This window comes from Amblyomma americanum, chromosome 7 (genome assembly GCF_052857255.1).
Source record: "Amblyomma americanum isolate KBUSLIRL-KWMA chromosome 7, ASM5285725v1, whole genome shotgun sequence".
NCBI lineage: Eukaryota > Metazoa > Arthropoda > Arachnida > Ixodida > Ixodidae > Amblyomma > Amblyomma americanum.
Genome location: NC_135503.1, coordinates 2,072,232 through 2,096,163, shown reverse-complemented (window position 1 = coordinate 2,096,163; position 23,932 = coordinate 2,072,232). Strand labels below are relative to the sequence as shown.

General features: G+C 47.9%; 1 long non-coding RNA gene across 1 annotated transcript in view; it reads right to left on the bottom strand.

The window, feature by feature from the left end:
• LOC144098268 (uncharacterized) overlaps positions 1 to 23,932 on the bottom strand; it is a 217,010-nt gene that overhangs the window by 173,426 nt on the left and 19,652 nt on the right. Inside the window, exon 2 of the long non-coding RNA XR_013307154.1 lies at positions 12,078 to 12,167. This is a non-coding gene — a long non-coding RNA (uncharacterized LOC144098268). The remainder of the gene's footprint in view (positions 1 to 12,077; positions 12,168 to 23,932) is intronic.

Here is a 23,932-nt window from a genome sequence, read left to right as displayed (position 1 = left end):
CGGAGATAAGGTGGACGCAGCTTGCACAGGGCATGGTTAATTGGAGAGACATGGAAGAGGCCTTTGCCCTGCAATGGTGCAGCCACGCTGATGATGATGATAGTGACAAGTGACATGTAGTGAAATTGGTTAGGGCAGGAAAGGACGCCTTTCCATCGATTCCATCCACTGAGACAGTAATCAAGTGAGGGCAGGACTTGTAGAGAGCACCTCGCATACAGTTCAGCACAATGCTTCTTTTGACTAACTTCGAATGGGCCGAATAATGCGGCAAAATTTCTTTTTTAGAACGAGGTCGATACATCCAGCACAGCTGTGAATCACGAAAGAATAGACGTATATCCAGGAACTGCAGGCAGTTATTGGCAAATAGCTCATACGTGAACCTCAGTCCCGGTGCACCTTTGCGAAGCTTGCAAGCTATACAGTCCACTGCTTCCATTTCGGCTAGCGCCTGGGCCGAGTTGTACAGCACAAGGAAATCATCAACGTAGCGAAACACCATGTTGAAAGTGAACCCTTTCTTCTTTTCCGACATTGTCGCAATGCGCTTATCACATTTATCACAGTGTGCGCTTATCACAGTGAGCAGGTGGCACAGCTGGGAATATCGAGCTATCCGATGGAAGTCATAGCATCCGTAACAGGCGGCCTCGTTCACGAGGTATATAAACGGGTTTGCCCTAAGGACACTGAAAAGAGCATGCCAAAGAATCGAAGAGTGGCCGTTCCGTGCATACACGGCATGTCTCACCGCCTCAAAAAAAGTGGCGGAAAAAAACGACATCTCGCTAGTATTGACAGCAGCGATTAAGTTTGGCCGACAATGCAGAGTCATCAGCGACGGCAAAAAGACGAATGCCTGCACTGCACCAAGAAGCACCGAACAGAACCCGTGAAATGTCAGAGCGGCGTTGTGTACAACATTCCCCTGCTCTGCGGCAAACGCTAAATGGGACAAACAGGCCGTTGCCTAAATGAAACACTGCAAGAGCACCAGCTACAGGTTTCGGCCGTTGCGATAGATGACCACCTAGCCGAGCATTGCGAAAAATGCCCTTACGAACCAGCTTGAACACCAGAATGGAAAGAAACCACTGCCATCGAAAAGATCAGCACAAGAAAGGGCAGAGAAATCTTTAAGGCATTTTACATTAAACAGGCTGGAAAAGATTGCGTGAGCATGCCCTCTGCCGCGCTCACCAAAAAAGAAAAAATCCTAGAACAGTACGCAGCCCTCCATAGCTTATGAACTTCCGCTACTTTTGTTCCCAACCGGTCAGCTGGTGCTTGGGATTTTTCCTCTTAGCTTTGGTTAGGTTCTTCTGGGGTTTTAATTGTCCCTGCCTTGAAGAGCAATATGCTCGTTTGCCTTTTGGCCTGCACCTTTGTATTTCCGGCAGTAGTTGTTTCGTATCTTTGCATGTCCTTCTCACATTTGCTGTTTTCACAATCGCTCTTATTGTTCCACAGGTTGGGCGGTTTTAGTTGTTTTTTTGGTTTTTTATTGTTTCTTGGTTTTAGTGATTTTATGTGATTTCCCTGTTTTACCCTTGCCTGTCTATACACAGATATGTTTTAGCGTTAATCTTGCCTTCTGCGAGCTTCATTCACCATCACCGTTGCGTTTTCATTTTGTGCCCACCTTTTGTATTTTTTTCCGTCGGGTTTACATTGTATATCCATCTTTCATGATTTTTTTCAATTCTGCATTTCAGCCTTTTCAGTTTTAGCAACGTCCGTGCCTTTTTGTAACACGTGAGTTGTGTGTTCCATTATCACACTTTGACGTGACTGCAACTGAAGGCGGCACCAGCGGCGCAAATAAAGGAGAATGGCAGTAAAATCTTTGTATAAATACGTCCTTTCCAAAGTAAAATTCAGTTGCAAGTGTAGGATTTGTCATGTCTAGATTCCTTCTTTCTGCGCCTTCGTTGTGCGCTAGCCACTATGTCGAATTATAGCAACCAACTAGGCCAATTAAGAGCCTTGGAAGGTTTGAGGCTAGTCGCGGAGCCCAGAAGGCATCCGCAAGCACTCAAACAGACCAAAGGGCATCGTGATGGCTGTCTTGGGCATGTCGGCGGGATCGACGGGTATCTGATGGTACGCCTTCAACTAAGTCGGCTTTGCTGAAGACGGTGCAGCCCTCTAGGCGCCATGTAAAGTCCTGGATGTGAGGCAGCGGATAGCTGTCGGGAACAGTTCAACGCTCGATAGTCCCCGCGTGGACGCCGGTCACCGGGATCCCTCTCGCGCACTAGATGCAGCGGGGAAGCTCACGCGCTGGACGAGCAGCGTATAATACTGAGCTGCAGCAAGTGATCGAACTCTTTTTTTGTAATAGAAATACGGTCCCCAAACAGGCTTGTGTGGTCGAGCGGCGACTGTTGGGCAATGGGTGACGATGTGGTGGGTCACCGTATGCTTAGGCGGCTGAGTGAGGTTCCACCTGCATATGCGAGATATATGTGGGTGGACACCGAAACCGCGCCGGAAGGGATTATTGGGTGTCCATTGACCCAGGGAGCCAGTTGTGCGCCTTACCTTTTGTGAAAATGAACGACCTCTACAACGTTGTGAATGCCAATAAGCCCAATGAACGCCGGCAGCTCACTTGTTTTCTTTGGTTTTTGAGGAACGGAAATGACGCACTAACTGTCTCACATATCTCGGCAGACATCCGAACTCGTCTTAAGGGAAAGGACGAAGGAGAGAAGGCAAGAGGAAAGGAAAAAAGCAGGTTCATTGGCGTCGACATTGCTAAACAGGCCGTTCATTTTCAAGAAAGAAAAAGCGCACAGCTGGTTCCTTGGGTCAGTGGACACCTCAATCTCGTTTTCATATAGGTGGTGGTGGTTTCAATTTTACTGCCACCAAATGGAAAGAATTAGGGCTGGGAAGTCCAGGGTGGCCTCCAGTCGGGGTTAGCCTTTGTTAACGCCCCAAAATTTCATCCTAGCTTCATACGCGAGGCAGAGGAGGTAGCTATTGCTCTGGCCATCGAGGATCCCCGCACCAAAACTATTCTAAGCGACTCTAAGAGCGCCATTCAAAATTTCACCAAAAACTCGGTTTCATGTATGTTGCGTTTGTGTCCAAGTGTAAAAATCTGCCTTGATTGCGTTACGCACACTGGATCTGCTTTGACTGCGTTCCACACACTGGATAGGCAGCACGCCCACCCTGCCTCCCGCCGCGGTGACCAAGTCGTTAAGGCGCTCGTCTGCTGACCCGGAGTACCCGAGTTCGAACCCGACCGCGGCAGCCACGTTTCGATGGAGGTGAACTCTAAAGGTACCAGTGTGCTGTGAGATGTCGGTGGTCGAATTTATTCCGGAGCCCTCCGCTACGGCACCTTTTTTCCTTTCTTCTCTCGGTACTTCCTTTATCCCCTCCTTTACGGCGTGATTCAGGTGTCCGCCGAGTTGTAAGACAGCTACTGCGTCATTTACTTCCCCCCAAAACCAATTTTCATTTCATTTAGTCGGATATCTGTTGCTCAAGCCAGCGTCGGCGCTTCTCTTCCTGTCCCCTCCCCTCTTTTATTTCTTTTCTCCATTCGGCCTGCTATCTTTTATTTCCGCTGCCCCAGCTCAGGTGCTTCTGTATCGAAGGCAGATGCTGGGGCCAGCAAAAATTTTATCCTTCCTTTTTATTATCATTTCAATAAAACACTCCAAGAATATAATAATAATAATTGGTTTTGGGGGGAAAAGGAAATGGCGCAGTATCTGTCTCATATATCGTTGGACACCTGAACCGCGCCGTAAGGGATGGGTAAAGACTCCAAGAACAATTTCATTCATTTCTGCCACCTTGGTAGGTGGCAGTTAATGATTGATCGCGGGAGGTTGGTCACCCAGTGAACGCTGCGGCCTATCGCTGCAGTGCCGCGTGTCTGCCACAACGTTGTGAGCGCCAATGCATGCAGCCCATGTCTCTCTCTCGCCACCGCCACGTACCTCAAAGCGCGATTGAGGCGTCCACTCATCCAGGCAGCCAGTTATGCGCCCTTGCTTTCCTCAAAATCATCGGCGTCATCTAGAACGCTGTCAAAGCAAACACCAATGATCAGCTTTCGCTTTGTATATCCTAGATTAGCTGAGGTAATCCATATTCATTTTTTTCTTGGCGCCATGTCCGCGTCCATTCTAACTCAACACCAATGAGGCGGCAGTGAACTACGGCCCCCAGATCGCGCCACTGGTTATGCAGGGGGAAGATGATGACGTCATTGGTGTGACTTAGGTGTGTCATTTCAGCTGGGCAGACTCCGTTGACGTGCGCCGTGTTTAACCGGCACAGTGCTTCATGTGTTGCAGCGGCCGCCTATGTCTTTCGAGGGAGTAATATCTGCGTAATTAGATGAATCGTGACGTTGTCAGACGACCAGCTGGCACGCTTATTGCGGTGGAAAAGGCAGTTTTATAACACAGGCCATCGTACGCACTATTGGCAGGATATTTTCAAGGATGAGACCCAGATTGCTCTTCCCGAGCAACCTCTCGCGCCATTCATTAATTGAACAGCTGCCTGTTGCGGTGGGCAGTTCGCTCACAATCCGCTGAGCGGGCTGTCCCCTGCCACGTTGGTCTGGCCACGGGTGACGGCGGTCGCCATTTCAGCTTGCACAGATGCTTCTAATTGTAATGCATAAACAAGGGTACATTGCACCGTTTACATGTGCCGTTTAAAGGATAGTTCGCTTGGACTTGATATCTATCATCTCCATGGAGGTACTTCTGACGTGCTTATGCGTCCGCATCAGGTGCCCTTAAACGAGGACGTAGCCGGGCATCTTAGCAATACCACTCTGCGGTGGAAATTTATCATGCTTAATGTCCGTTGTGAGGAGACTGGTTGGAGTGGGAAGTGACAACCATAAAGCTTCCACTAAGGAGGATTATTGGAATGCGAGAAACTGTGGCAAGTTCCATGCTGCTTACTTTCACCGAGGCGGGCACTGGTTTATCACGTGTTTTAACACCATCCGACCTACTGCTAGCCTGCTTCTACCTAAAAGTAACTCCAAACCGAGCCGCCCGCATGATCACACCGCATTACTAAAGTTATACCAGCTTGATTTTAATAAAACGATCTCTCGGCCTTTCAACACACGCAAGCCGCCAAAACTTTCCACGCCTATGACTTTTCCACTATTTATTATATCATTTGACAAGGAATTCCCCGCTTAAACCAGCCTCAACAATGTCATCCGACCTGAGCCGCAGTAGTCCCGTTGCACGTCCGCTATGGAAAGCTCCCCGGAGGTTTAACTCTTTGGAATACCCTCCCTGATAGTACAGCCACATGCTCTGGCTGACTGCAAATTATTCCGCGACAAACTGGCTACTCACTTTTCATAATGTCAGCGATGTCTTTTTCAGCTCTGCATTTTAAATAGCTTCAGAACTGTTAAAATCTCATTATGACGTTGAAGTTACAGCTACACCTTGTATGGAATTTTGAATGCCTGCATTTGCATTGTTTTTTTATCATTGCCTTTAGGGCGTATGTGATTGTGTTTGTTTTTTTTACTTCCTTTTTTTTCCTTTATCCGGCAACCACCCCAACCTTTACGCACGCCACTCACCTCCTCCCTTTGTTTGTGGCGTTCAGGCCTTTAAGGGACCAATAAACGACGTGAAATGAAGTAACAATTATTGCTGCCACGAATGATCACGGCGATACCGCCTGATGCTCAAGTCCACTTAAGGCACGTGAAAGGTATGCGTACCAACAGTCAACGCCTTGTAAAAACATTTAGAGGAAATGGGCGAAAACTATGCCTTCCAACTTCCTTCTGCGCACCACCTACGTGAAAGACCCGCAAACCAAAATCGTTGTTTCACTGAGGCCGCCGGGCAAACTTGCAACAGCGGCGGAGACAACATTTCCATTCGACGCCCTTGAAATAACACCGAAGCGGTGCACGTATACGTCGCCACAAGTGCGACTCAGGAGCCTCGTCACTCGGAGCTCGGCCCAGTGGCATTCCACATCCTAGGGTGCGTTGTATCCCTTGTGCCATCCTTATTACGTCACCAGCGAAGAACACCGCGGGCAATGAAAGGCAACACAACACGAACTGTTAAGCGCGCGCTTAGCCGTTCGTGTTGTCCTAACTCTGCCCATGTCAGTCTGTGCAGCATGCATATGATCATGTATGTACCAACCAGCCCAATCCCAAGCACTTCTAAGCTATTGGCTAGGATGTAGTGGGTTAAAACACCGTTTAACTATCCTTACTAGAATTCAGCCTTTGAGTGCATACTCGTGGGCCATCCTTTGAAGCAGCTTGTTCGCCAACGTCTATATAATACTGACGAAATCTAATCTTTGATTATTTTTCAGCCAAACACAGAATGTATTCCGAAAACTTATTTCATAAACTGGATCGCCGTACAACAATATATCGCGAACTCACTGCTTCACATAAAATCCTCTTGCCGCGTCCATCACTCCTGCAAATTTAGCATTGAATCGCACGGCATAAAGATATTTCACCGTTATCTTATACATTATACAAAACAAGAGCGAAATATCTTTTTCGGAGATAATGCTGCCACCTAGAACAACACGTGCTTCAATAATGGCTTTACTAATAATGCATAAGCGAAAGAGTATATAACGTGGCCTCTATATTCACTAGCTCTGCACAAATTGTTTATGGTCATTGTTCACTCACTCTGTCTTGTAACCGCCTTGTAGCTGCCATGTGGCCGCTGAGCAGGCCTCAAAAAGTTAGTCCTAGGAAAGAGGCATAAGTGTAGGTGGCATGTAAAATGACACAACAAAAAATAAGCGCCTCAAGTAACTCTTCGAGCGAAGTAGCGAACTTGCGTTGCTATCCGAAGGGAAGGCGGAGAAAATAACACGCCACTGAAATAGCGACAGCATGTGGGACCAAAGGCCCCTTTCGCGCGGTCCTTTCTTTTTTGACGAAACCGCGCGGAGAACAATTCCTCACCAGTCGGACAAGAGAACGGGGCCCGTACGCAACATCCAAGTAAAGCGGAACAGTTGTGCAGGCCCTAGCACCGCACACAATAGATAATAAAGAAATAAAGTACGTAGCAGCGCCATCGTCAGTGCGGCATAAGAAACGCAGTGAACAAAGTAGCCCGAGAAGAAGAAACAGGCGCGGACCGAAACGCAATGGCAGCGTGCGAACTAGTCATTTCGACAGCCCTTGGAAACAGATGGCCGCCTTTAACCAGGAACTCGCCACCCGCCTCTGAGCACTTTGCGCATTCTTATTTTTGTTGGAAGAAGGCTTTCTTCCTTACATCCGTACAGCATTGGTTTAGATGCTGGTGCATTCGACACTGCGTGTAGATATATGTAGCATTCGGGCGTTTTTTTAGCGCCAGTATTTTTGTTGTATCCGCCGGCCCTGTGGTTTTATGTGCGACTGAGACAATTTATATCATCTCTTTTTAATCTTCCCAACTAAGTGGTTCTTTACGAACGCACATCCCATTCCACTCATATCCTTGCTATCTATATCACAAAAGGCGCGCGCGCGACGTTGCGTAAGTTGGAGTTTGAGATAGGTATCTGAGAGATATAGAAGAGCCCTATCTATACTGGACTGTTAGCGCTAACAGCTTAAGGCTGCCCAGCTGTTCAGCCAGCATGGGCTCATGATGATACCGTTTTGTGAGAGGGTTCAGAAACGACGCATTGCGAGCTATTCTTATGTATCCGCAGTTTTCTGACCTTGCTCCCTCCTAGCTACACACGGTGTGCATGTTCATCTCCTCGCTGTCATTCTGGTAAGAATGACTGTGAGTGTTAGTTGCGGTCATGTAATACCAATCATATGCATTCCGTAATGAAAGCATAAAAATCCGAGACAGTAATTGACGACTCACAGGTTTTCCCCCCTTTTTTTTTGCCAGAAACACAGTCGGCTCTCCTGCACCTCGCAATGAAAACAAGCACCACAGGTAAGCTCACAGAATGCTCCACGAACTGTTACTGAAGATAAACTCCTCCGGCAGATCTGGAGCGGTAACACCGCTTCGCGACGAATTGCCTCCGACGGAAAGCGCCTGCTACGAATCCACCCTCACGACAAACTTGCTCTGGCCGCAGCACGCCGGGGCACTCGTGCAAGGCCGCAGCAGGAAGTACCTGGCATGCATTGCGCGCCCGTGCCCAAGTAGACGACTCTCCTGAGCTTCTCGATTGGGAAAGATAGCCAATCCACTGGCAAACAACGCACCCAAATAGCGTGCCTGTAAAGCGTGGTTTGCCTTTGACACTGTGCTGTTAGCAGAAGAAGCGGACTTAAAATATACGAAGAATCTTGTCACAAGGCGAAGAACTGCGTGCATATTTCATGGTGGCTCTAGGAAGTACTGATTCGGCGTGGATTAGTGCAAGGACCCAGGCTAGATGTCACAATCTGACCGTCACACGCAGTGTGCATTTCGGCAGACTTTTATGATGGATTGCTTTGTATGTTACAGGTTCTGTACTGGCGATATGCTCCTCCAATGACCGGGGTAGGCAGCTACCGGCGCTCTGATGTCCTACGGTTGAGGGCTAACGATGTATGTGTCTGCGCGCAGATCACACACAGTCGATCTAAAAGTGCTACAGTAAGGTTACTGCTGTACACAAATCAATAATTCTAATAATAATTCTAATAATAATAATAATAATAATAATAATAATAATAATAATAATAATAATAATAATAATAATAATAATAATAATAATAATAATAATAATAATAATAATAATAATAATAACAATAACAATAATAATAATAACAATAACAATAATAATAATAATAATAATAATAATAATAACAATAATAATAATAATAAGACTTTATTTTCCATCAGTTTAAAAGATGCAGGAGGCCTGCAGAAAAAGCTTCCTAAACGTCAACTTGACAGAGTCGCATGCCCTCTTCATTGGCAGTTTGTATAAAGTGAACCGCCATAATATGGATAGGACTTCTGTCACAAGAAATTAAAAACAAAAGTATGAAAGCACAGCACGCGCATAAAACCACACAAAACTACATGGCAAGCAAGAAATGGATTTAGTGACAGCATTCCGCCTATGAATCACTCACAAACATAATTCAGTGCTTAAAATACTCAAGGAAAAGCTATATTTTAAAACACATCGTGCAATGTCTTAAGTGGGATGTTTTCTAGCTGGATATTTCTAGCGTGTAAGCTGTTCAGTATTCTGGATCATTTATTTTCCAGCATTTGTAGACCGCATGTTGTTCTACTTGTTTTATACTTCCATGGTTCAAAATGACGATTGTTATAGGATTCCACAGTATTTTTTAGTTAAGCTAATTTCTGAAAAAAGGTATTATTACATTTTCTTTCTTGTTTGAACAACTTGCAATGCCTGCACTCGTAATAATTTGCGGCTGGAATAACGTTGTATTTTGTAAATGATTCACGTGTGTGATAGTCGTTGGTACACTCTGAACGGCTCTTAAAAACTTTTTTTGCAGGATGAGCAGTCTGTCTATATTAGCTTTGGTAGCTGATTACCATACGAAGCGACAGTAATTAAGTCTCGAAGACAAAAAGACTTGTAAATAAACATCACAATATGGCGAGGCGATACATGGCCTTTACGCGAATCTTTACCTACTATCTTGGATAAGTTTTTTGTAACAGAAACTATGTGGGCATTCCATCAGCCCCCCCTTTCTAGATGCGCGTGCACCTAGCAGCGAAGAGGCGGGATATCCCTTCCATTCAAGCGCAGTGCAGAGATCAACCGAGAAAAATCTCGTACGGGCCACTGGGCAGAGAGGAAGAATTTGGAGCCCTGACGAAGCCCCTCGAAGTTCTTGTTTCCTAACTTCCGCACGTATCGACCTAGGTCGTTAGACGTGGTGGCCGCAGTCTTTTCAGGAGCCGGTTAGGGCAGTCCGCGAATAGAGGAAAGGCGCATGGAGCAAACATATCGGAAGTGCTGCCGAGACGTTAATATTGCAAGCACGGAAAATTTTACCAAAAAATTTGCTTTACTTGCGCATTATTTTCGCTGCGAAATTAATTGTGTTCGCTGGTCCCGGTGTAGAAGAGATAAGTGCCCCTCAGTATTTATGGTGCGTTGCCGCGCGACAGTGTTCCATGAGCACCGTTGCGAGAGGCACCTTCTCCGCCGTGTGCTGTTTCGTAGCCGAGAACTGAACGTGCTGGCCAATGTCATTCGGGTGGGTGTTCCCCAGAGTACACCTTGTGCGAGCCACGAGGGCGGAAGCGCTGAGAGGTTATGGCGCGCTGTAATTATATCGCTTGCGGGCTTCTCCACGAAACAAGAGTGCGGAAGTTAGACTTTTATACTCAATATCCTTTGATGCGTTAAATTAAGACAGGCAGCCTGAACTACATAGCGGGAACCACATTCATCTTCGTAGTTCGGGAAGGACAACAGAATTACGCGCAAAAAGGAATGAAACGAGAACACTAAGGCGTGATCATACTTTCCTTGCTTGTCCGGCACGCACCTTGCATCTCATCGGAGAATTCAAAAAGAAAACGGCACAAAATACGGGAACAAAAGAGAAACAAGCACGACAGGACCAGTGCCAACTTGCAACTGAGTTTTATTTCGCGTAAAACCTGCCTCTTTGTAAGCCAACCCGCCGTAACAACCGTGCAATCACGTATTCGCAGAGTCACGAAGCCAACACACGCCGTACAACAGATCACTGAAAGATACCTAATACATGAAGCACGATAAGTCACCACGTAACATATTTTATTATGGCCTTCCGGAAGAAAAACCCAAACGACGTGGAAAAATGTTTAACAAACAGCTCTACACCAGTATGGAATTCAAATGATCATGACCACGCAAGCTCTTAACAACCCAAAACTATACAACCGCATGAGGAGTGATACCAGAGATACCGAAATATGTTACGTGGTTACTTATTGCGATTCATGTACTAGATCTCTTTCAGTGATCTGTTGTGCGGCGTGGGTTGGCTTCGTGACTCTGCGAATGCGTGATTGCACGGTTGTTGCGGCGTGTTGCCTTACAAAGGGGCAGGTTTTACGCGAAATAAAATTCAGTTGTAAGTTGGCGCTGGTCCTGTCCTGTTTGTTTTTCTTTTGTCCTCATATTTCGCGCCGTTTTTTTTTTGTGAATCATGAGCAGACTAGCCCAAACTAGAGTTCTCCTTGAATCATAGGAGAAATTTGGACTAAATTTCCATATTTTGTAAATTGTCTCAACGTCATTTGCATTTTTTACAGCATTAGTAGCACATCAGCGGGAAAAGATTGTTATAGTAAGTTTTCTGAAAGTGATACACATAGTTTGCGAGCTTAGTGGCGCATGCAGGCGACTTGATCATTGGCAGTTGAGAGTAAAAATATCGCGCGAGATTAGTTAGCGCTATTCAGTTTGGGAAATGTGAATTACTGCCACAAAGCTTGAAGAATCCGAAAATATTGTCTCCATTCACAAAAACCTGTCCCATTTAATTGCGCTCTACATTCACCCTTCTTTCCATTCTCAGATTGCTGAAGTAACTCGCTTGAACGCAAAAGTAAAAAATATGTGTTCATAGCGCCCACTTTTATTTGATCCCCACTTGGCGGGCTTTTTTCTCGTTGTGACCTGCTCGCGCCATTGTGCCTTTGCTGCTCGCTCCGGGTTATTCGGACATGTACATTTAGTACGATCCGAAGATGACAAAAAAAATGGAATAAAGTCGAAGGGCGGCGGTGTCGTCATCACGCTTTCTTTCCTCCTGAAGCGCCAGCGGAGATAGAGAGGCTCCCACAAACCCACGGAGGGTCCCCGCGATTGCCGGCGGACGAGACCATTAGGACAGATCAAACGCTGAAAATGTTTCCAGCCCCATCGACGCGGACGAACGCTTTGGAAGCGAATCGGCGTAATCTTCCGACGCGCCCCGTTAGGCCGTCGCGGGGACCATTGTTGCGAAGCTCGGTTCGCCGCCCTCTTGCGGCTGGGTGGCTTCTCCCGCGGGGCACGGAGCCGAGGGCGATCTTTTCACGCCGTTCCGCCTCTCAGGGAGAGCATGAAGACAAGCTACGCCCGCTTACCGTGTAGCCGCGTTGAATGGCGGAGGAAAATGTTGGCGATGTGAGTTTTTGCTGCTGCCTAGAGTGTTCTCTGCCTTGCAGTTCTGTTTCCTGCGTACAGGTCATGAAAGCAAATGCTTTATAGATGTCCAACAAATCATCGAAGCAAACCTGCTCTTGTTTTTTTCAGTAGCCTTCCTCCGACGTACAACTTCCAAAAGACACTTCCAGCGTTAGTGCAGAAATGCAAACAAAGTTATTTTGTGCGAACTTGTTGTTCGCTTTTAAAAACACTGTGCTTAACTCTACCTATTTAACGTTCAGCAAACGCGGCCACAATGTGAACTGAGATGTAGCTGTCGAATGGCCGACTAAGTGCAATGTCAGCAAGGTGTTGGGCAACCTCAAAGTTCATGGCCGCCATCTGAGGCTCTGACGACAAGGCCGCCCGTTTTATATGAATACGATGGGACGAGAAAATCACGCAGTGTGCCATCTTTCAGGATTTACTGTTACATTGGTTGAAAACAGAAGCATTTCATATAAAAAAAAAGCATTCTAAGACATTTTTTGCGTGAGCATTACAACCCCTCTTTGGGCAGAGTGTCCAGTGTTGGCAGGGTGTGAAGCCCCAGAAGTAGCAAAACGAAGAAGAGGAAAGGATGATAGAGAGAGGAGGCAGAAGGGGCAGGTTAGTGGGAGGCGACGCGTATCGAGAGGGGAACGGCGGTTGCCACTCAGAGTCGAGGGTGGGGAGAGGGTCTAACACGGTCACTGATGTACTGCATAACGCCTCCCGCCGCCGTCACGGGAAAACACTAGTGCTCAAGCATGCATTGCGTCATGAATCGCGTAGATCATCTGTGAACTTTTTGATCATAAGTCGCGGGGTGCTACAGCTCTTATATAAATATTTGCTATACCAGCCGAAAGTTAAATTCTTTAATCGAAATATTTGTGTACTGGAGTTCTAGAGAACAGAGCTACTTCACGCAAAAAAAAAAAAAATGATTCCAACACATTTAAATGCGTTACCATTAGAACCACCTTAGGGCAAAAGTGCCCGACATGGACGTCAGATATTCGTTTTATTTAATTGTACAGCGATCGCTTAAGCCTCTGTTCACCACAAATATATACCACATCTCTGATCGGACGGACGGGTGTTCGCTGCGTTAGCCATTGCAGCATTGCAGGGGAACAAATGCCCCGGCCTTTACAGTATAAGGCAGCGGTGACCAATACTTCGGGTTTAAATTAAAATGAATGTGACACATTCAAAATGGCATTAAACGTAATTTTAAGCTCGAATTCCAGATGTAACTGCAAGGTAGCTTCTTGGAAAAATTGGCGGTGGTTTAGCTCTGGTTAAACCTGGAGTGACGCGATAGCTACAGCTGGCCGAGTGGAACTTGCTCAGTTGAACTGCAAAGTCAGTCTTTCGCCGCTCCGTTTCTATGGGCGTTCCTCCCCCATCTTCGTCCCACTTGGCACGGCGCATGCGCACAGCTGTTGCAGCTCGGTTTCGCCGATGCGCCGCACCACCAGCAGCAGCAGCTGCACCGCACCACGTGGCTGGTCACGTGACCACGTGCCACCGCCACGGTCACGTTCCACCGCCACGCTGAAGGCTCGAAATGCCACCGTAATGTAGCTCTCACTGCAAAAATCTACAGACATTGTTTTTCTGATTGCCGATAATATGTATGTGTTATCTTCGTATAACCAACGGTCACAGACTGCAGTTTGAATATTGCAATACTAGCAGGACATGCCTGAGCGGTGTCAGGAGCGTGCCTTAAGGAAAGAAAATTGCTGCCGTGCCACGCCTGAAGAGCAACTAACGACGGTGAGGCTTTACTGACACTAACTCAACTAAAGTAAAACATACTCGTAGGTGCGGTCGTACCTGCAATGAACAGGTAGAAAGCTGCATAAAAATTGTGCCAAAAAACAGAACGAATACAAAGGCTCGACTCACAGATGCTGTTTTGGAAGTAATTTACATTTATGGAGCTCGCACAAATATTCCTGAAAGCCAGAATACACGTGTTTCGATGAAAGAAAACAGTGCTTAGCTGACGACTGGTCTGTTATATCTGTTCTCTGCAACTGTCCTGGGCTGTTTCTTTTAATCGCTATTAGTAAGCGCTCGGCTATGAGCTGGCCAAAAAATAGAAGACGGGAGAACACTAAGGCTGTGGGCTAGGATTAATATTCGCATTAGAACTTGTCAAAAAAATTGCCTGTGGCTTAGCTTGGCTATGCCAGGATGTACGTAGCGAGAGGTACGTTTCCCTGGCTGAGCTTGTTGTGGTCCCTGTATGTTTAGCAATGAGAGACATTGGGTATAGACATCTTTTATTCATTTTGCTTGACAGAGACGAAGACTGCCCGATGATCTGTGAAGTACCAAGCAGAGTTGTCAATTTTGTCAATACAGTATTTCGATTTGGTAGAGCCTCTTTAGTATACAAGCTCTGTAGTAGTTCCCCATTGGGTAGTCTAGACGTGAGGGTCCGAAGCTAAATTAAAGTCAAACCTTTCTTTTATACACTGACTAATAAAATCCTATTTCCTGTTGAAATCACCCAAAGTCACACACAACTGTGAAGCCGTACCGTACGCTGGTATACACGTGGCAACCACATCAATCGTCTGCTTGACAGATGTTCCCGGTGCCACGTTGACTCCTTGGATGATAATGCCGCTTTACAGAAGCCGATCACAGCAGGCTTCACTATTATTCACAGCGATTGAAGGGAGATGTCTGACAGCGGTGATACCTTGTTTCACATACGCACAGACTACAGCGTTCTTATTTCGTTCAAGCCAACTGCCAGGCGACAACCTCCGGATCGGAAGAGTTAATCTTCTCTTGTCTAGACCGCCGTTAAGCAGCGGCAGGATTGTCCTTTTCTGCATGCATGTCAAACGTTGTGATACAGACGCCCACTACATCTCCGCCTTTTATACGCAATCCTGCACATGCGACGTGGGGTTCGGGTGATAGAGCGGCGTGCGGTGAGGCGGCGACGAAGAACGTGGCGCAGCTGTGGGGTCTTTCTGGTTACCATGGTATCGGCGCATGCGCACAACTGCTCACCCGCGTGACGTCACGCTCGGCTCTGCCGGTGGAGCGGGTATGCGGCCGCAGCGACTGCGAAGCGCACGCCGCACTTTACTTCTCTTCGGTTGCCATGGTAACGGCGCATGCGCACAACTGGTCTCTCCCATGTACCGCGAAATGCTCGACTGGTAGCCCAGTGTAGCTCTCGCTACAAAAGCAGATGATGAAACAAGCTGCACAGAATTAACAACCTCGAGAGTGTTATTGTGTTTGGGTTAACAGGAAAATCTGAGTAAGCTCTGATGCGCTGTTTATAACTACGAAAATCAGTTAAGGAGATAAGGTAGACATACAGGTAAAGTGAAGTCTCGACGAACATCGACAAGATCAAAAAGAAAGAGCCAAGGCCTAACTGTCTACCGCCTATAGCAAGCACAAAATAACGCTGTTAGGTCCCGTAGTAGAGCGGTGGTGATGAGAACTTTTGTTGTACATAGAGGAGTTTAGTGTACGCAGGTTCCTGGGCCCCCACATGACACTACTGCACAGAAACGTTCAAGTCTCGAAGCTTCATGACAATGGCAGTTTAGTGATAGCTCGCTTGGCGGTGTCCTCGGTGCGCAGCCGAGTCTGGTAAGGTGGTAAGGTGCTCCAGGCCTCATGGGGGAGGGTCCGCTGGGCAGAGAAAAAGTATGTCTGAAGGTTAGCCCTGGGTTGATGGCAGAGGGCACAGGAAGGGTTTGTGGGGGCCTGGTCGTGGTCCATGTGGCGCGTCGGGTGTGCGGGGGAGTTCAGCATGCAAAATGCAGGGACGTGAACTCTCCCGCCGGCAAAATCTAGTACCGCTGTTTTGCAGTGGGATAGTATGTATCGGGCCTCTGTGCGTGTGATGGCAGGGGCAATGGTGTCCTCTTCGACTCCTGGTGTGGTGGTGGATGTGTGAAGAGTGGCAGAGGGTTGAAAGAGAGTTTGCCGAAGGTTACTACGACATCCTTGCCCATGCATGCGTCATCCATCCACACGGAATCCGGTTCGGCGCCATTGTGTTTGTGGAGCGCCCGTGCTCGGGCTTTGCTGCGGCGTTCGTGTTGATGCTTGTTTTAAAGCGACAGCTTTACTACGCCAGCCAGCGAGCCATTTCGGCTCGTCGCGCCGTATGCCGTATGCAGTATGTCGTATGTCGTATGCTGTGGCCGACCTTGAGCCGCCGTTGCTTAGCAACGCCGCTGCCGCGCTCGAACAGAAGGCGCCGCCGTCGCCGCTCGCTCCACCAGATGTGCCCCGCTTGGGTCAAGGGAGAGGAGGTGTCGCCTCGCGGTGGGTATATATATGCGCTTCGCCTCAGTGTATTGTAGTAGTTATGGAGAGCGCGAAAGAGACGCAATAACAACAGAACGAAGCGAGGAAGAGACAACGCGCTCAAGAGACGCCAGAAGAACGCGCCGCACAACTCGAGAAGCGTCGTAAAGAAGATGCAGCTAGAAGTCGTGCCACGTCACGGAGTGACTCTTCAACTGCGGGAGAGACCGGTTTGAGTTCTCGAGAGCGTCGTACTAAGACGCTGCGTAGACGACGTGCCGAGGAAACGAAGCTTTCGCAATTCAACTAGGGTTAAGCAGAGCTAAACCACAGCCAATTTTTGAAAGAGATTTAATAATCAGTTCGCAGTGAATGTGATGGGGCCAGGAGCAATGTGCGATCCGTGGTCGATATGCGGGTAACTAGGGTGTGTAGGATGTGTCTAATGGTGGTGGTTTTCGCGAGCCTTATGTATTGTGTGTGTCGGTGGGCTGCAATAAGTTCTCCTATGGTATTTCGCAGGCCCAGTTACAGGAGTTTTTCGGTTGAGGCGTTCAGGGGTAGGTGTAGTGCTATCTTAAATACCGTTCGGCTCATGGCATCCAGGGTGAAGATTTCTGTGTCTTGGTGTTTTAGGTAGGGGAGCCTGTAGATAACGCGGCTGAGGAGGAAGGCACGAATGAGACGGCATAGGTCATGTTCCTTCCGTGATGTTCGGAATCTGGACACATAAGCAGACCACCGCGGGGATCTCCCACCTATTCCTCGTAATAGGGAATAGAAAGAAAATTAAACAATTTGTAGAGCTAGGCTTAACGGCCTGGCGCGTGAATCAGCGAAAGCTGTTAAACTATGGCTTATTCATTTAACACCGCATTGTGCTCTGGAACCAGCCCAAGGTTGCCCACCTCCTTCCGTGTTAGCCGTCCTCTGGGGTATTCCCGTGGCAGCTACTGTCGGCGGGTGCGTAGCCTCCCTTCTAAACGTTAAGCGGATAGTTACCCTCTTTTCACTTTGCAACCGCGGCAGGTTGAGTCGCATGTATAGAATTAAAATAAATTGACTTAAATTAAATTCGATATGTAAGTAAATTACATCACAAAGAACTTATGCTTGACGGCAGAATACATGGCTATATCTCTAAACCAAAGATGTAACAGTCCTCACTGTAAAATGCATTTCGCAGCAGTTCCGCGCCGATGACACTGAGCTGCGGTGCTCCAATGCATCTCGTTTGGAAACCACCTTGGACAAGAGTCAACCGCATGGTCCAAATTGCTTAAGCACAATTGTAATGAACCGAGAGGTTGTGCGTCAGAGCCACTCTCTCACCAGCTGCTCAGTGCTTGCTCATTCCGCCGCATTTTTGCTGTCCGGCAACCGATAAGGAAGAAAACAATCTCGCGAGGTCTCTCTCTCTGCCGAGGCAGAGAAAACGACCACGCTACAGGACGGTCAGAGCCGGAAGCTAAAATGGGCTCTCCACTCTTGATCTCGCGAAGCTATTGAGCCCTGATCTTTGGCCGTTCCTCCGAAGAGAGCTCAGCTTCCCCAGGCTCAAGCCCAAATTAACCCTCCCGCCTTCCTCACCACTTTCGCCCGCACTGCACAGTCTCCATTGGCAGTGCTGTTGCTTTGGCTCCTGTTTTCACCTGTCATCGTTACCAGCTTTGGTCACAACAAATGGAAGGAAATTTGTAGTGCCCGTGCGGCGCAATCGGTGTGAAAAGCAATTGGCGTGAAAAGACGGGAAGGCGGACGCGGCAGGACACGACACTCACTGAATCACGCTGGCATTCCGCCCCGGTTCGTCTCTCCTGCTGTCAGCGTCCACGTTTCTGGTGTAAGCAAGACGCTGGTTTTGTATAACCACAACGTGTTTCACTCTGTGAGCAGCCGATTGAAAACTAAAGAAAGCAAACAACAAACTCTTCAATCCTTTGTAGGATGCTATTATTCCTTCTGGAAGCGCATTGAATCGCAACTAGCGCTTCTATTTTCTTTCTTGTTCATAAACTTAACTAGATACTGGAGCCAAAACGAAGCGTTGCTGGCTTCCAGTTTAGAATGCGAGGCACGGCTGGGGACTGAACTATTGAACTAAGTGTACCTTATGAAAGCTACAAACTTATTTCTTTAGCACCGAAGTTTAAGATGACAATGTGCTGAGAAAGTAATTTTTGCTTGTTCATGCAAACAGCCTTCGTTTGCTGTGGTACCAAAAATTGTGTTTCTGGCTGGCAGGCATCTCGGTAATAATGGCGATTAGTAAGGTTTGACTCCCTAAAATGTTCCCTTTGAAATACACACAATTTCTCATCTAGTGAGTGCTCGTTCTGATGGCGTCACTTTTTAATGATCGTAACATTAGAGCTGTCGTCACACCAAAACCTCGCAGACGTCGCAGACGGAATTCCTTAACTGGACGAACCAGTGATGACCCGCAGGTGTCACGTGACCAACAATGACTAATCACAGCGCTCCGCCAAATTTCGAAAATGGTCATCACCGCAGAAGGTTGGAGGCTGCGCCAGTATAGACATCGCTGACGCAGAGGGCGAGCTCAGGAGGGTATGTCAGGTGTGCGTATCACGTAATAAATAAATAAATAAATAAATAAATAAATAAATAAATAAATAAATAAATAAATGAATATATAAATAAATAAATAAATAAATAAATAAATAAATAAATAAATAAATAAATAATGCACTTTTGGCCTCGACTGGGATTCGAAGCTCCCGCGGAGCGAACAGGTCAGCCTCGGTCGCTATTGCATTCAAGCGTAAGTTTTTGAATCACAGCGCAGTCTCCGCTGTGGCTGCCATTCTCAATATTGCTGTATACGTTTTTTGACCGCGAGCAGGAAATAAATAAGTGACTAACTACGCCATCGCCGCAGACGAGCGTGCTTATCTGCCAGTCTCTATCATCGACTTCCATCCTTGCGCAAGACAGCCCCGAAACCAAGACCACCCGCACGAGCAAGTCTCAATCCGAGCCGCTTTGGACGCCGCAGTAGTGAAGGGGAAATCAAGGGGCGGCGTGACAGCTGTTCCTGGTTGAGTATGGCCGTGCGTGTTTTTAATGGGCGCAGAACAGAGCACGTTGCATTCTTAAGGCCGAGTCGCGGAGGTTGCACGACAGATTTGGATCGATTTGTTGCGTTCTCTCCCCGCTTTCCTCCTGCGTCGACGCCTCGCTCGCCGGTGTAAATCGCCTTCGAGGCTACTTCAGCGTCCCCGTTATTTTTGAGACAGAGTGATAGCCGTGCATAATATTAGCTCAGAACATTTAGTGATCCCTCGTGGTGCCCGATAGCCGAGAAAATAATGTCTCCTTCTGGTCAGTGGTGCTGAAGATGAGGGGCAATTGGCGCTTGTGCTAAAATAAGTGCATGTTCAACGCCTGAAGCCGCACTACGACCCGGTTGTACTGTCGGCACCATGCGTCGCCAAGATGGCTCCTTTTTTTTTCCCGGGGTCATTGTGAAGAACGAGGCGGGCATTAGCCCTGCCGCACTGCCATCTCTTCGAGCGAGACCCTGCCCAGACACCACCGGCGGACCACCACTGCTTAACCGTTGCTTCCATCGTACTCAGCGTCACCATATAAACCACCCTTACGCTGGAAATATCACCAGAGGAGGCGCTTAAGAGAATAAACCAGTATGACATTGCTGCCGCGTACGAAACACCGACAAACAACCTGAAAACATGATGCTCAGACAGCATGTGTCTGATCGATAAATGCCAGCAGCGAAAGAAGGCTGTAAAGGCAGTCGGTGCGAGAAGCCCGTATATGTTTCTCCGCGTGCGCCCTTTTACTGTGTAAGCATTTTCTTCGTGCTCGAACCCAGCCATGTTCGACGGAAAGCGGCCACTGGCAACTTATCCCGCGCACGCACGCTCGAACAAGCACGGTCAACGTAAAGGACGATAAGGGGCACACAGGAAAGGCTGTTACAGCCAAGAGAATAGAATCTGAAGTTGGCGAAGGAAACAGAAGCGATAAAAGCAGGACCGATTGCCAGAAGCACAGGGTCCCTTTCGATTTCGCGATGCCTGCGCCGCCAATAAAACTTCGCCGTCCTGCCTGATCGTGTCAGCGCGCGTACTAGCAACTTCGAGCCAAAACTACTGGGGAAAGCTGAAACACCCTGCGCCGCGATAGGCCAATATAAGTGCGCACGCTATGAGAGAGAATGGTTCTTGAGTTATCTTTAATCGTAACGCTTAGCCGTTGGCACGTCTAGATGCACTCTAATGACATTTAAGCGCCAACACACAAACGGTCGCTGTCCGCGCGGCTGTGTTGTTCAAAAAGGAGGAGGCTAATTATTCTGCACTAAGGATAGTCGCCGGGCCAGTTAGTACATGATCTCACCGAAAAACAGCGCCCTTACACGGGACAAACAAAGAAGACGCTGTGTTTGTGCGTGTCTTCTTCCTTTGTCCCGTGTAAGCGCGCTATTTTTTGGTGAGACTAATTATTCCCGGTGATTTTTTTTTTATCTCTCGTCAAGAATTCCTTGCCTGGAGTCTGCTCAAAAAGTACTGGTCAAAGAAAAGCACTACGGAAGCTTTTAAAGGATCGATATTAGAGGCGACTTAAAAAGCGCGCAGATTAAAAATATGGGGGGGGGGGGGGCGCAAACATAAAAGAAGTTATTAAAACGCACTGCGTGCCAAAAGAAAATCTAATCATAAAAAGAATGACCGTGTTGGGTAGTATTTCAGTAAGACATCTGCCAGCAAGTTCGCTGAGCGATTCCAGGATCTAATTGCAGGAAAAAAATAGATGAAATTACTGGCGCTTATTTCAGTTTTTCTATCTATGTATCATATCTGCCTATCTCTCGCCTTCTGGAGACAAACGAGAGTATAAAGGTGCGAAGACTAAAAAGTTTGAAGCGTATGATATCAGTTTTTGAGAAACAGGTAAAAGCATCCTATATTCCGATCGTCTGTGGAAAAATCTTTCTTCTCAATGAGCTTGACGAAAACGTAAGCGGACAGGAAGTCGGGGACATGCGAGAGACACACGACAAAGGAACGCTTTTTATAATCCCTTGAGCTCGCTTCTAGAGAACGTCACTGCAAACCATGCAAGTAGTTTTGTAACAGCTCTACTGTGCTCGTTTCGAGCCTCCAAGTTATGCTGATTCCACATATAGAATCCAAGATGGCGGCCTCCATAGCAACAATGTATTAAAGCACTGAGCTCTACTCCTCGCGTTTCGGGTCTCAGGGTTATGCGTTACAACACAAATCTTAACCCAGTGGTTGCCATGGTAACCGAGGTGCTTGCATAATGGAATAAAATAATAACAGGCAGCAGAGTGATGCCCGAGCACCACAACTCAAAACTACAGTGCGTCGATGCGGTATATTTATCCTTATCTGGCCACATAGTCCCGACATTCGAGTAAAATTTGTGGGCTAACCGCTTGCCGCAGAATGTTCCGGATGGTGTCATGTGGTTTAGCGTTTTTTGCAGCATAAACTTACTAGTTAGAGCCTAGATCGTTGCAAGGATTCGAACCGGCGACCTATGTTAGGTGTGTAAACGCTCAGTATTCGATCGCTGCCTCAACATCAGCTTATTTTTTCTGTTCTTTATCTATTCTTCGACTTCTCTTCTTTCCTCTTCTGTTCTTTTACGGTCCTAGCAGGACCGGTTTGGGATGGCCGACAGCTCTGCTTGTGAAAGATGCGGCTGCGAAGACACCATTGCGCATCTCATGTGTGGGCGTCCTGCTCTGGCGACCAAAAGACGCACGCTGCGTTGTGCTCTAGACTGCCTCGATCCTCGCCCTTCGACGAAGGATAACATCCCGGGACCGTGGCCACAGCAGTCGACTGCTCTTAGGGTCTACAAGCCGCTGTTTTGCCTCCTGGCTTGAGGGACCAATTGTGACTGAGCCCCTCAGCCCTTCTCTCTATTCCTTCTCAATACCGTCATCCCTCTTCCCTGTGCAGGGTAGCCAACCACAACACCCTCCTGGTTGTTGTTGTTGCTGCCTGAAAAACGATGGCACATACCCCTGGTTAACATCCCTGTCTGACCTCTTCTTTTTATGTCTCTCTATCTATGAAAATGATGGAATTATTTCGTGAATACTCCATGAGTGAAGCCTCCACTACCACCACGCCCCCTACTTAGATGGCTGCGCACCTACGTCCACCACCGATCCAACCACCCTTCCAACCACCTCCTCCAGAAGCAACATCGACCCGCCCGCCACCACTCACGTTCATCATCCAGAAACATTCTGCCGCGCGTGTGAAGCGTCGGCTTACAGCGAAAGCAATCACCAGAGTAAAAGCATGAAAGTAATTATCGAGGCTATATCCAACTGTTCCCGCAGGTTTCTAGCATAATGTTTTGTGACTGTCACTGGTTAACATTTTAATGCGGTAGCACCAGCAGGGCCACGGATGCGAAAATTCGGGTTCTCTGTGAAGTCACCTGTCAGCCGCGGAAGCTGTTTCGTAGGGTTATTTCTTTACGGGCATTAGGGGTACATCTTTGCGAATCTTCGCATGAACATTGCGGCTCATCCGTTTGTCGCAGAGTGTTCGGGGTATTGTCATGCGATGCAGCGTTTTGTGCAGCATAAACTTTAACTGCGCAGTGTAGCGTTCCTTCGTAGCCGTATGGCTGCGCTCTGCTGGATGGCAATGATTGCCTTATTGCTGCCAACTACTGCCCTATTACAAACCTACTCCACCTTTGGAGACTCCCATCCTCTAACAGCTCAGTCGGCGCTGAAGCCGGGCTATGTGAGCGCCCCATCAACTTGGTTGTTCATTCAGGTTAACTGAGAATTTGTGGGCCAGTAAGCTGAATGCACGCTTCCTAATTGTAGAAAACCTGAACTATATTTTAAACAGATTACCACGTTGTAAGAGAGTGGAATGACACAGGGACACCTGCAGAATTGCAACAAACAGAAAGTCGCTGAACTAGGCAACGTAGCCAGTCGGGCAGCAGCAGCGTCGGCTGCTTCGCGCTGACGCTCCAGCGGGCAGGGAAGACCTGGCAGCAGCGGGGCTCCCCTGGCGCGAACCTTGTCCAAGGCGCAAGTTGAAGTTTCGCCTTCTATGCGTAGTTGCCGGCGCCGCTCTCGCTGCTACCAGGTCTTCGTCGTCCGCCGTTCCTCGGTCTGGCTGCGGCGCCGATCGGCCAGCCTCAGAACGGCCAGCCTCGCGATTGCGATGGTCGTTGTCAGCACCACGTACCCTTAGCAACCAATGCAATGCCCTAAAGCAGCTGCAGCGAGGCTCCGGTATTTCGGGTTATTTTGCGCGGCAGCATAGGGGTGCTGTTCTGCAGAAAAGCCGGCGTCGGCTTTGCCGTCGTCGTTACTGAAAAATGCGGATTGGTCGAAAAGTGGATGTTACAAGAGGGTCCTATAAATGGCGCCACAAGCATGCGCCAAGCTCGCGGGCCTCTTCCTCTTCAGCCTCGTATAAGCACGCAGCGGACGACGACTCACGTTACT